This window comes from Strix aluco, chromosome 3 (genome assembly GCF_031877795.1).
Source record: "Strix aluco isolate bStrAlu1 chromosome 3, bStrAlu1.hap1, whole genome shotgun sequence".
Lineage (NCBI taxonomy): Eukaryota > Metazoa > Chordata > Aves > Strigiformes > Strigidae > Strix > Strix aluco.
The window spans coordinates 6,255,817-6,270,508 of record NC_133933.1 but is presented as its reverse complement, the minus strand read 5'-3'; positions in this window follow the sequence as shown (position 1 = coordinate 6,270,508).

Genomic DNA, 14,692 nt, shown 5'->3' with positions numbered 1-14,692 from the left:
GAATGGGACAGAGGCCCTGATGACAAAGGACACAGAAAAGACCAAGGTACTCAACGCCTTCTTCAGTTCAGTCTTTCCTGTTTCAGCTGACCTTCAGTAAAGGTCACACTCTTCTCAGTGGTATCTAGACAGGACAAAAGGCATATTAAAATACAGGAAATTCTGGCTGAATATAAGAAAACAATTTTTTAAGTGAAGGTGTTTGAACACTAGAACAGGTTGCCTGGAGAGGCTGTGGAGGCTCCATCCTTGGAGATATTAAAAACCTGATGGGATGGGGTCCTGGGCAACCTGCTCTGGGTCACCATGGCTGAGAAGGGGCACTGGACTAGGTGACCTTCAAAGGTCCCACCCAACTTCATCCATCCTGTGATTCTATGATAAAATTAAGCAAAGCAAGCCAATTGCCTCTATTACAAAAGACAGAATGACAGTATTTTTCCCTTAATGTAATCTATACTGAAGTACCCAAAAAGAATAACCATCTCTTATTTAAATTAACTGCTGGATTTTTCCAAGTAGCACGTTGCAAGTGCAATTCTTCTAATTATTTCAAGTTGATGTTGTCTGCTTGTTTCTGCTTTATAGTCATGTGCTGAGATTGTAGATTCTTTCCAAGTTCAGCAAGACTCCTATTTTGTGTCTACAAGAAGATTCAATGAATGTGTCATTTTCTGAATGATAACTACAGATAGCAGATAGAATTATATTACTACCATGGTGATTGACAGTCCTTTTGAAATACATTGAGAAGTCTGTTTCTGTTAACTATTTATTACTAAAGCTGTTTCAGTAAGCTATTAGACAAGGAAGAAGAAAATGTCTCTTAGCTATTATTGGTGCTGTAATTTATTTGAGTGGTTCTGTTTGCCTGCAGAACAGCCTGGCAGACTGCAGCAAACCTCATTGTGGTAAGGATTACTGCCATGCGAGTAAAGGGACAGTCCCTGCTAGTGATGATAAAGGCATACCAAACATAAAAGCAGATAGCTCAACCATCTATTAATCACGGAGCAAAGCAGAATACTGCCTATCATTCTACAGAATGGATGGCGTCTTTCTCAAGCAGTAGTGTTTTCCCAAAGTCTGAAAAACATTTTCATGAACTTTTTTTAAAAAAAAAGCCAAAACTTGTCAAATACATATTTTTCTCTAGTCTGAAAAAGTAATGACTAAAAAGGGGTATGACAAAGATCTGCAAAATCATGAGTGGTATAGAGAGGTTGGATAGAGACCAAGTCTTCACTGCCTCTTCCAAAACAAAAACTGCGGGGGATGAAACTAAGCTATTAGGAGCTACACTAGAAACAAATTAAAGAGTTTTCTTCATGGAGGACAGAGTAGGTTTAAGGAACTACTTTCCAAAAGGTATGGTTAGTTCCAAAAGCTTACAGGAGCAGTAGAGGAGCCTGGACAACTTCATAGAACGTAAAACCACTGAGGGTTATTAAATACTCAGACACCATATCTAAGTCAAGAAGTCTCTGAGCTACTCAGTAGATGGAGGCTAGAAAGTATACTATGTGCTTACCCATTTTTAATCTTTCAGAAACATTCTCATTTGGTCACTGTTCCTTTGAGTCTCCTCTTAAGGACAAGCAGAAGTCTGCTCTCAAGGCTGAAGTGTCCTCCCTAAGCAATGCAGGAACAAACAAATAATTAGAGAAAACATGAAACAGAAAAGGTGGAGGGGAAGATCAAAAACTGAAGGAAAAAAAAAAGTAAAAAAAGGAACTGGAAGAGATCAAGACCACCCTTGACAGTACTCACTGCTCTCTTCAAGTATACGTGAGCTGGTGAACACTGGACGGTGGCCTGGGACCACACGATCTGCGGTCTGAACTGTAAGACCATTGTCAAATGTCAAACATAGGATAAACTGTACAGTAAATGTGGTAATAAAATGTATCATTCTATAATATTACTGCAATAAGATAATGTTACTTTATGTCATTAATGTGAATGCCCAAATTATAAATAATGCTATTAATTTGTATCACAGCAATGCATTCCTATTACAAGTTAAATAGCTCTATAAAATAAGATATTAAATATGTCAGACATTATGTATTGAAATAAAGCTTTTAGAACAGTGGCATTCAATTAGAATGTGGCTTAGGCTAAAACCAAGATAAGCACAGCAATACCCAAATAAAATATTACATTTAGCTTTAATAGATTTTATAAGTACTAATCTTTGATAGAAGCATCTCCTTAAAGTAATTGTAGGTTTTAACGTAACAAAAACAAAGAAATATGCAAGACAAGGTTAACTTTTAATCCTTAAAAACCACAAAAATAGCTGAAAATCTCATTGAGAACTTGAAGATGATGGAAGGTAGACTGAGAAGGAAGTGTATTCTTCATAATAAGGCAGCAATTTGTACTTCTCTAGCAGCCATTCACAGCATAAACCTCTACTAAACAATTCAAGAAATAACTTGTGGTGGCATACCCTCACTCGTCTTTATTATGGAAAAATAAGCATCCAACACGATCAATAAGAATATAAGACACATGCATTGAAAGTTTTCAGTACCTAAGGCACCTTCCTCTAAAGATCTGTTGTCTGATGCACAACACTCCCTACAGAGAGAGCACTCGTGGCTGTAGTACGCTACAAGAGGAAGAAAACTCCTCCACTTAAACTTCCGCAGTACTGTTGCCTAATGTCACCTTTACCAAGTGTAACAACACTGAGAAATTTTATTTTAGCTAGTGGCAAACATTTGACAGCACCAGTTTCAGGGCATGTATTTTTCCTTTTTAAGGAAGCGCTTCCCTATTTGTTCCCCAGAACAGCCCAACTGACTGCCAAGGTGCAAAGCAGTTGTGTAGCACACAGACGTGTACGTACTATGTCCCTCTTCTTTCTCCTCAAAGGAAAAGTCTATGTGGCTGGTAGAAACAAGGTCTCCAAACCCACACACTTTCTACCCAGAAATCAGGCTTCAGAGCAATACATTTCCAACCAGAGGAACTACTGGTGATCGCTTTAGGTAGAACAGAGGAAAATGGTTTTTTCTCTTCTGCTGAATTCTCAAGCAGAATTTCCTTTACACCAAAGGCAACTGTCTTATAGCTCCACATAAAGTTGGCAGAGCGTTGGTGCCAGAAGAAAGAATCATCCGTACCTTGGTCCCTCGCTCTTCTGCCTTGCCATGCTCCCCTTGCACTAGCACGAGGGTTGATCTGGGTGAAGAAACTGATCTGGGTTATCAGTAACCTGACAGTGTTTTACTGGCCCTTCTTCTGGTGGCTCCCTTTAGGTTTCTGCAGCTTTCAGTGTAAATCCAACTCTGGCTTTTAATAAATGCAAAGGGCTTTAGAAGTCCCCTCTCTCACCAGAGGCTTTATGTAAGCCTGAACTTTTTTATCTCTAAATTTTATCTCTAAAAGTTAGCTTCCAGTTCATCTGGTTTGTTCTTTTAATGTTATTAACCCTAACCTGACATTAATATTAATGTTACCAAGTAACAGTCACATCAAGTTGAAACTACAGCTCTGAGAGTGTGGGAGGAGAAACAGGACTTGAAAGATCTCTGTTGCCAAAAAAGTGTATTGTAGTTAGCTCGCAGGCAGTGGAATGACAGCTATTGGTGTTCAGACCGGCGCTCTACACTCTCTCTAACTACTCTTAGAGGCCTTGGGAAACATTTAAATGAAATAATTAAATTTGAACCCCACAATTCTGAATCAGACTCTACCAATGCCAACAAAACAAGTTGTGGGAAATTTGAATGCAATGGAAATAGTAGCTCCTGATTTAGTTTTCAGTTATGATGGCTGGCTGCACAGAATGCCACCACAGCTGTGCTGCTGTATGACATCTCGGTGAAAAGAAAGGACTTTATAGAAGCCAAGCTAGAAGTACTATTTTAAATTTTCTTTTAAAGTGCATAAAGCTTTAATTAGCAGCACTCAGCTGGAAAGCTTATAAATATTTGAATAGCAGTAAGATGTAGTTTACTTTTACATATATCTTCGCATAAATTGGGGTCACATGTAATTATCAAAATGACAGTATCCTCTTTGAGATTGTTTTAAGAGGATCACATTTCCTGATCAGTGTTGGGAATAACTAATTTTAATGAGAGCCACTGAACCTTTAATGTACTTCCTTTTTATTCTTTAAAAGGATTACTTATGTTCAGAGCTTCATTCATACTGGAATAGGCTGTTCCATGTCACTTTCTGTGACAAGTACTAGAGTTCTGTTTTATTCTGTGGTTCCAGAGATAATTGGCAATGTTTAACTAAATATTAAATATGATTCCCCATGAAGGTTTTAAACCTGAATTTTGAGTGAGTGTATAATGTGAGAGATGTTTTGACTTTTACTTCAGACGTTCTTACACTACCACTGGAAACTATATTTAGCCGTTGAAGTTATAGGTTTGTTTTAAATGCTACCAAGGTCAAAATGTTTTCCTCTGGAAAAACATTAACTATTAAAAAATAGAAAGTATTTTAACTTACCACAATGCAGCCTTTCGGATTTGCACAAGTTTCTTAAATACCAGGTGTCATTTAGAAGAATTTCGGGCTGAGTAGAACTCCTTTGTGACTACATATGCACTAACTATGCAGGTTATAGGGATTCCCTTAAAAATACTACATTATTCCCCGTTGCTGTTTTCTGGTGATTCATACAAGATTCACTTCCCATTACGACTCACTATCATTTAGTGTACCTTCAGCTCCAGAGCCAGCCAACACTACCACTGCGAACTCCCCACTGGGGATCTCATTATGAAAAGAAATCAGGTGCTCCACATTCTATTAATTTCATTCATAATTACCAGTGGATGAGATCCTCAACCTTGTATGGCAGTTAATAGCTTCCTGGATGTTTCTCACTGCATTGTTTTGTGCAGACTAATATTTAGTCCAGCATAAGCTAAAGTGTTTTAATTGATGCTTCATTTCAAGTAAAGGGGGATCTCCAGATGCCAAAGATTTACTTGTGTAAGCTTGCTTATTTGGTGTAAGGTACAAAGTAAATGTGAACTAAGCAGAATTCCCTGTCACTCAAGAGGGTATTTTAATTGACCTTACTGTATTCCTGTTATGCCTTGTATTGCTCTTATCAAGGTTTAGCACTTTGGTTGCATTAATTTCCTTGTGAAGAATACTTTTTAAACTTGTTTCAGATCCCATGGCAACTATGACAACAACGGGATGAGCAGACAGGGTTTCTAGTTCAAACCCAATCTCAGATTTGTTATACATCTGGCAGGCAGACATTTGAAACAAACGCTTCCTGCAGAGGGACTATATCCTACACAGGACAACTTCCAACTTCTACTGAGGTAACACATCTGGTTTTTAAGGTATTCTTTACAAAAACATTCAAGAAACACCAGACTGATCCAGCAGGAATTCACTGCCCAAATGCTGAGATTTTACGTCACCCGTCTGAAGAAACTGCTGTAACAAGAAGTTCACTATAGATATTAACATAGTTGCATATTACAGACACCATCCCCTCCTGCTGTCTGTAACCTTCTCACATACCCAACACTGCGGTGAAAGTCAGCCAAGTTCAGTGACAAAAAGCCTACTCCAAATGCTTGGTTAAATCAGAATTTCTGTATTTTTAAGCAATGGTAATTGTTGAAATAAACAGTTAGGAACCGTAAGCAACTTGGTATATTAGAAGCCCTTCAAAATGGTAGGTAAATGCCACACAGCAGGAGTTGTTCACAGCCCTTGGATGAAGACCATTGAATTTGGAATGAAAGTAAAAACCAAAGCACAAAGACAAGCCATTCACCCATTTTGGCAGCTGGGGCTTTGCTTATGACTCCAGTTGCTCCATAAGCCTTAGCTAAGCTTGCTACACGTGGTCTGGTTTTCCTCCTTCTTTTCTGTTGTTTGAAATGTCTGTTTTCCCATTGGGGAAAAAGGAAAGGATTGGCATATGTGCTATGCTGCAACTTGTTGCCATCCTCCTGGGTTTAGGATGGAGGGTCTTGCACTGAGGAATCATCTGTGCTGTGCTCTTATCAGAGACCAAAACAGCATATTCCTTAATGTTACTACTGGGTACGGTGTCCTGAGAGTTCCATTCAAGTCCCAGTTTTGTAGCCCTTTCTTTATTGTAACTTCTGGTGCTGTATTTCTATTTATATTGCATTCACACCAATATTAGTACTTCAGTTACAAATCTCTACACCGTGAAGTACTATTGATTTAATTCCAGCCTATTGGAAGCAGACAGTTTACATCAGTAGCTCCTATCTAGGTCTCCACTCCAAAACCACCACTTCCTACAACCTGGAAAGTAATTTATGATAGAGACACCAAATCCTGGGACAGAACCCCTCTTTCCAGCAGACACGGGTTATACTATTAGCTAAAGAGCTGTCACTCTTCAATGTGGCTCCCAATGCTTAAATGAGACTCTAGATTCCATTGGAATCTTATTCAGGATGAATTAATTTAAATTTTTTCCCGTTTAACTTCCTGTCACGGTAACCATGGTGATAAGTTCTGCAGGAATTAACAGAATCATCTGAAATATATTAAATAGATAGTGTCACCCAATATCCATTTTAATGTGTGCCATCTTCAGATATTAGCTCAGAATACTGTCAGTGTTGAGGTCCAATGGACTTCCGTAAATACTATTAAACTAATTGATCCATCTACTAACAGTATCAAGAGACATTTGCTACCACTTAAAGTATAGTATTTCACTTTTCTGGACCAGTTCCAAAGCACAGCATTGCATATGGGCAAGTCCCATAGCTTTCTGTTTATTTATTTAAGAGGAGAATTAAATCATAGAACTAGAGCATTATCCATGGTTATTAGCAACGCACTTCTGCTGAAAAGGTTTTAAGGATTTATTCAGCAGTATCAGTAGTAGTTCTACAGACTGCTTCTCCATTTTATGTTCTTTGCATTACTGTACAGTGTGGTTTTTTTCATAATACTATTGTGCTATTTGCATTCACTTGAGTAGGTGACTGTGGTGAATTTTAAATATAAAATTATTCAAGGAATGTATATATACCTTGCTATATTTGGAATGAAAAATGAGGAACAGAGTTTGCAAACAAGAAAATAAGTAAGCTAGATATATCATCAACAGAATACAGGAAAAAACCATTCTTTAATCACAGGCAGCAAGACATCATTATCTTGGAGTTAAGGTTGCTAAGCAACTTAGCTGGTACAAAACCTACACAGCAAAAATGGTACCGTTAATGAACTATGAGTATGGTGATGTCCGAAGTAACACACATTAAATTGATAACATCATATTTTATATACTCCCTGATCTGTACAAACCAGACAAGTCATAGTAAAAGTACGTAATCTTACTCCCACTTTTCATTATATTAATTTTTAACTTTGTTGAACCATTTATCACTGTGTAATAATACGGTATAGAAAATATAGTCTAAAAGACAACGCATATCGGACAGTAGAATAAGTATCAAGCGAGGGCAGAATTTTCAAGACGTATTTTCACTTACTACACGTACTCTGGGAAGTGTCTTACCTGAAGACTCTTCATTCATAAAGATCCCATCACTGTAGAATTTGAAGACCTTTTAGGAATTTTAGGTCTTTAGGTCTAAATCCTACATTTCATTCCAGGTTCATCAGTTAATTTGTCTTAGAGGCATAAAAATCATTCTGGAAAATATTAGTGGAAAGATAAAACAAGTAGATTATAATAAATCCCCTTAAAACACTCTGTGGATATATTGAATTTGTCCCAGTAATTACAAATTGTGCCCCAGGTATGTTCTAAATAAGCATTTGATGTGAAAAGAGGCTGAGCACACCAAAATGATGACTAGAGAAGTTAATCAGGTAGCTCTTATATAGAATAAAATAAATCAGGATATTGGAATCACAGATCAGGAGTGGGAGAGAAAGGAGACTACACTAATTTTATTTTTTTTTTTTTTTTACCAGTAGAGGCAAAAACTGAAATCGTCCTCTTTCCCATCAAAACAAAACCCTGCAATTTCAGGAACTACCTCCCTGGCTTCCTTCAGCACTGCCCATATCCTTGCCCATTAAGTTTGCATGGAGCTGACACTGGTGTCCCCAGAGCTTGAATCTGAGCACCCAAACGTTATGGCACTGAGCTCTTCCCAATGAGCAAGCTGCTAAGACAACCGTTACTTGTCCTGGAGCAGCACTGGGTGGGCTGTGGCTGGACACAGACTTTCTCATACCACGTCCTCCTCCTGCTTCTGTTCCTTACCTACAGACTGTATTCTAGGTTATTATATCACGAGTCTTTGCCAGAAAATAAAGCAAATTCTAGGCAGTGTTATTTAATGAAGGTTATGTCTCAAGGAAAGAATTCCAGAAGTTCAAACAATGGCACTTACAACTTCAAAATTCAATTGCTCTACCTGGTGAAATACAAAGATTTACTGGGCCAGTATTCAGCTTCTTGGGCACTCTGTTCTGCAGTTCAGACTATGGGGATAAGTGGAATAAAAGTAAGAATAAAGGCATTTAAAGTTGATTTAGAACTTAAGTTAAACAACCTTATTTCCCTTATACTTTTGAACCATCATGGCTGCAACAGTACTTACACTAACGCTGTCTCTTAACTGTAGGACTACGATTACCTTTAAACTGCAGACTATGTAACCCTTCAGATTAATTTTTCTGGATCCTTGTTGCCTCACTACTCATCCCAAGGGCTTTTACTCTTGAGCATTTTTCCTCAGCTGGTCCACTGATCATGAAGCATCACAGCAAGACAGGGAGGGGAGGACATTAAACACCCAGTGAAAGATCTCTGCTGACTTGAGTAAACATTAGATCAAGCAAACAACCATGCATCAAACTATGTTTTGATTAATGGTTTCAGTGAGAACATATTTCACAAGCAAAGCTTACAGAAAGAAAACATCCATTCTTGTTTCTCTGAACTGTCTTTTAGTGGATGGAGCATGGAGTTAGAGCACCTTGGCAGTGATCTCTTCTGTTGGTTACTAGCACATGACCATGAGCAAGAGAACTACTACACCAATTTCTCATATAGGAACCACAGAAGAGGTCGAATAACTGTCCAGGGAGCATGGACTGTCTTTGTAAAACCTGAAACTGAATACAAGTCTTCTGCATCCCAGCTGAAAGCCTAAGTGAACAGATTAGTCTTATCAACATGGGAACAGCTCTCCTTAATGGGTATCAACTGTCTGGCCTCTATAACCTCTCCTCTTTAACCACACAGCTTGGAATAACTTGGTTTGACTATTGTTGTGTCTCAGGCAGTTTGAACCTCCAGATTCTTCTGGCACGAGCGTACCCTTCAGACACTGATCTGAATGCCCATCTTCCTTCTTTTACTCCTCTGCTCAAAAGAAAAGACTATCAATCTCTTGTGACATTACTCACTCAAATGTAGGAAGTTAGGTTAATTTGGACTAAGAACTTTCCAAACCCATGAGTGGAAATCATTTGTATAATAGCTGTAAACTGTCCTCTGTAGATTTTTTTCTTCCTCAATACCATTTATAAACACTACTTGCAACCAAGCTCATTGTTCCACCTTATTTAAGAGCTATTTAATATAATGGCTTTCCTGTTCTGCTCTTTATATGCTCAGGGAAGGGAAGGAAGCCTGTGAAAAGAAGGAAAAAAGAGAACCATCACTTTGATAGCTCTGCAGTAATAAATAGTTATTGCTACCTCTAGACTACTTAGGTAAATGACCCATCTAGTGATTACCACATCTCTAGAGCTGATTGAACCTGTGATCCCTGTGTGGTCTCCCCTCAAGGGCACGTGTTTAACTTTCAAGCAGAAGCAGTTATCTTTCTCTGATCAGAACCTGCTCCTTCTCTTCCTCAGCAGGGTACTGACCTGAAGCCTCCTTGTAAATCATGGTGATCCTTCTCCACTCTTCTGAGTGCAGGTTCAGCACCTGCAGAACTCTTCCCTCAAAGGATAAGAGAAAAGCAGCTGATCACTGCCTCACTTTTGCAGAGCAAAACGACGAGTTTAGCACAACAGCACTAGGGAAAAAGCAGATAAATTACTGTAAATTACTTCTATACATGCTAATCAAGCCAAGATTTGTATCAACTTTGCCCACACCGGGATTGAGCAAGAATTTATTTTCCGAAGCGAGGGCTCTCTCTCCATTCATTTTGCCTTTTTTTCTTCCTTCTTAAGATGGAAGAAACAAGCATTCGAGGCTGAATTGAATCCACTGAAACCCTGGCAAGATCTCTGTTTGCTCTTCCCCATGAAGTTTGCATTTCAAAGGAGTGGGATACCACACCTGGCACAGTTTGGTACCTACCGGGTGACTGCATCCCACTGCAGAGGAGTTGATGCAAACCGCCTTAGATAGCATCAGATGGAGAGAAGGAAAGGCACGTGTTGGCCCAGCACCATTCGCCTCCTTCGCTTGTCCCTACCATTCAGATCGGCTCATTCCACTTTCTGTGCGCCAGTTTTTTTGTCAGTAAAATGATTTCACTCACCTACATTTCATTTGATGCACCCCACAGACAGACACCTGTGGCAGCTGCCCCTCCAGCGTTCATCCTGCCAGAGCTCTGACACTGGATGCCCTTTCCCACTTGGCTGTCACACTTCTTTGTCACGTGTATTAGGGATTTGGATTAGTTTCTAATTCCAGTCTCTACAAGAAATCTGTCTTCTTCAGCCAGGAACTAGAAGGCTTGTATAATGGCAATTCCATGTTCCTCAGCTGTTCCACACTCCCATAGCATCTCACATAGCAAGGCTTCTTTTGAAACTTCTGTCTGGCAGCCTGCTCAAGTCTCCCGTAGAGAACCTGAAAAATAAGTTCCTTTTCCTGTAATTCCTTTGCGATGTTTCCTGTAGTTTTACGGTAGACAAGATTAAGAGGCAACAAAATGCCATGACCAACAAGGAGTTCTGTACTAGGCAACAATTTAAGCTGCGATTGTACAATAAAGGATAAACTTTTGTATTTGTATAAATATATTGTACAATAAAGGATAGCAGTTTGTTATAGCTTTACAAGAAACAGCATGCCATGCTGCAGGCATATTTAGATACTGTCACTCTGAACTATGAAGCTTCCACCGCCTTGGTCAAAAGTCTCTCAAGCGCTTCAGCATGTTTTTCCTTTATACTTAACTAACATTTCAGAGTTCAAACTGTGGAAGAGTTATTTAACATTCCAACAGCTTTTAAACTGTACAGGTGTTTGGGTTTTTTTTCCTCTGAACCTTCCCTCTTGTGCAGGATGGCGGGCTGCAAACGGTACATGAATTATGCACTCGTCTTTCCCCTTCATCCATTTTAAAGGCTCTGAAGAACTGTTTCTTAAAAAAATACATTATAGACATAAAATGAAAATTAATTCAATTAAAATTTAAAAAATTTATCTCAGAGAATATGTTACACACGGTACAGTACTATTTTCTTGGGTACATGGAAGGAGCTTTGCTATAATATCTGCAGGAACTGCTGTAGATTTTTATCCTTCTAATCTCATAATCATCATTAATATTTTTAATTCCAGATGGTAGCTACTGAAAAACTTGGAATACATGGCAAAAATTACATACCCGAGATTTCATATCAGTTTCCATCACAGGCTTGATTTGTGGGCTTCCAGCCTTCATGATTACACGATTATGTGCATTTCTGAGCCATTACCACCAGTTTACGAGTCTACATCCAGCTCTCAGTAGCCCACACTGGAAACAATGCCAGTGTTTTTGAGATATCAAAAACATTTTTATTCTAGACTCAATCCAAAACTTGAGGTTTCGAGGTGGGGGTTTTTTTGTTTTGTTGTTTTGTTTTGTTTTTAATGAAAAAGATGACTTCCAGAGGGGGAACTTGGATTTCACCACCAGCCAGTTAAGTCTTTTCCCATTCTTCATCGGAATTTCCAAAGTGTGCCTATGAAATCTTTACTAAATCAAATGGGTATACTTCTTCCTGAAAAACGTTTCTGGTTTGAATAGCTGACATATTCTAAGAAAAAAGTTTGCAGAGCTTCCACCTGATGTAATTTGATGCATTTTGTGCCACTGCAGACTTGCATCTCAAATTTCAACTGTGCACTAGTGCTTCAAGCCAAGAAATTAATCTGACTGTAGAACTTTGCAGCTTTAACGGCTTCACATTTGATTATACTTATACCCTATTTAGTCTTGCAAAGCATGAGAGAACTATGTTTAAGATTTCATAGAAATCAAGCTCAGCCAGCAGAGCCACAGCTCATAAGACCTGTACTGCTTCACTAACATTATAAGCAAAATCTGCTCAGCCATTTGAGTTACGAGTTCCCCAAATACTTTTTCCTTTATAAATGACCATACCCTACATTAACTGCAAGAGTAGGTGTTAAGTTTTATCATACAATTTAAAACTGTACTATTGCAATTTATTTAACAGAGCTGACTAAGCTTCCTGTGGGAACTGGTGATGAGCTCCGTTCTGCAAATGGCAGGTGGGTAGAGACAGGAGCAACGTTGACCGTCATACTGAAGCGTTAACTAGAAATTTTCCTAATTCACAAGATTGTACAAAATAAAAAAAAGTAGCCATGCTGTACCTTAAATCATATAGTTTTACTTTTAACTTTGTTTCTAAAGCGTAGTGAGCTTCATAAGAAATAGTATTTGTAATGGCTGAAACCATATTTTACCATTTGGAGTTAATATAATCAATTTGAGTTTTCTCATATGTTTTCTCAGAAAATAATTTTATCCTTAATGCTACATCAGTAGAACATCAAGTTTACACGTGCGATGGTAAAATGAAAGTATCTTATTTTGCAAACCAACAGGTCTGAAATAGTTCCGTTAGTAACATTCATTTAGCAACACAGAGCTCACAGAAATACCCGACGTTTTGGTAAATATGATCATTCTTTCTCACTTCTTGTTGGCCTTGTATCTGCAGTCACATGAAGGGCAAACTGTTGATAATCTGCAGAGTAAGCCCTGGCACTGACTCTTTTTCCAACTTTTAATTCTTACCTTTTGCCTCACAGAGGACAAAAGAATGGAGGTTCCGTCTGCTTCTCTCATTCTTAGATCCAGCTCCTGTTGAGCCATTAACAAAGCAATCAGTATGATGATTTCTTAGAGGCTTTTTGGTGGCTTTTTAGGTTTCACCAATATACTTGGGTACATAGGACCAGGAGGCAGACCAGTTATCCTGAATCATGCTACAACAATAACAGTAGAGCTAATGCATCATTTCTTAACAAAGAAACCTATCTATACATCATCCCGCATCCCCCCAAAACAACCCACTCTGTGCTGACTTGTTCAGGAATTTTGCCATTAGTAAAAAGTGATCTTACACAAAGATACTGTTCTTGTTTTTCTGAACCATCTAATAATTACTAAAAGGAGAAATGAAAAGCATTGGGAATATTTTCTTGTGCATGTTTATTCTAGTTACCCAACAAGTTTATGCACAGTTCCATTATGTTTAACATAAACTGGCTGTTTCAATATCTTTGTTTTACTACATACACTACTATTTCATCTCAACTTTAGGTCTTATAGCTTATTAACAAGTGCTGCTAGGTTAAAAAGACTGAAGATATACCAGTTAAAAAAGCTGAGCCTTTAACCACTAAGCTATGTGTTGGATAACAGAGGATTTGGGGGACACTCTCAAATATTTGTTAAAATTTTTGTGGGGTATGGAGCAAAAAGGGAGCAGTACAAAAGGAAACACTGTTTTGGGTGATTATGTGGGTGTTTCAGCCCTCTGCTCTAACAGTGTTTCCTGAGTTTTGCTCCAGGTAGTCACTGTCATACACAAAGAACCTTTGAGTGTTATTTTGTAAGTCATTAGGGCCTGTGTTTTGGGCACCAAAAATAATAGAAACCAAGGATTCATTGCAAGGTATTAAGCCATTGGTTTCAACTGGATTCCATTCAGATACATGGATTCCTTAGACACTCAGGATATGAACTTCTTGGGCACAGATAACGTGCTTGCACTACTACAACAACATATTTTACAAAAAAAGTCATGGGTGTGCTAATTTTGCTCAAGAATATACCTTCAGAGTAAATCTCCTGATGGTCTCCACTTACCTGCTTTAGTTCACATTTTGGACCATTTTTGGTGTGCACTCGACTAGTTTAAGATGAAACTAAGTTGCAAGTGCACATCAACCATTAATGGGCATTTAGTTCACAGAATGAGATCTTAACTAGTCTGACATAAACCCCACCACTTCAAAACACATACAGTGAGTACATTGAGCCTGCAACACCACCTGTTTGTTTCTGCAGATCCACATCCACTGCTCCACACTATTTGCTAACACAGACACAGCCTACAGAACTGCAAAGCTCACAGAAGAGCAGATTGTATTTTAAGACTTCTTGGGGTGACAGCTAGTTCTTGTACTTGTTTTCACTGTGCCCAGAATAATGAGACTCCAATCTAGATCCCAAGAATTTCTAATACTGCAATAGTTACAAAACCTAGAAATATGGCAAAAAGATAATAAGCTGCAAATTTGGAATCAAAGTAGGTTCTAGGTCTCCAACTAAAGGGGTACTGAGGCTGCCAGGCAGAATGAAACTAGGAGAAAGTTCCTTCCCACTTTAGAGCTGTAGGAAAAGCAATTAAATCAGAAAGTGAGTCTCTTGTCTTTCTATTCCTACAGCCAGAAGAGAAGATGAAACAACTTCTGACTTACTAGGTCAGCACAGTCTGCACG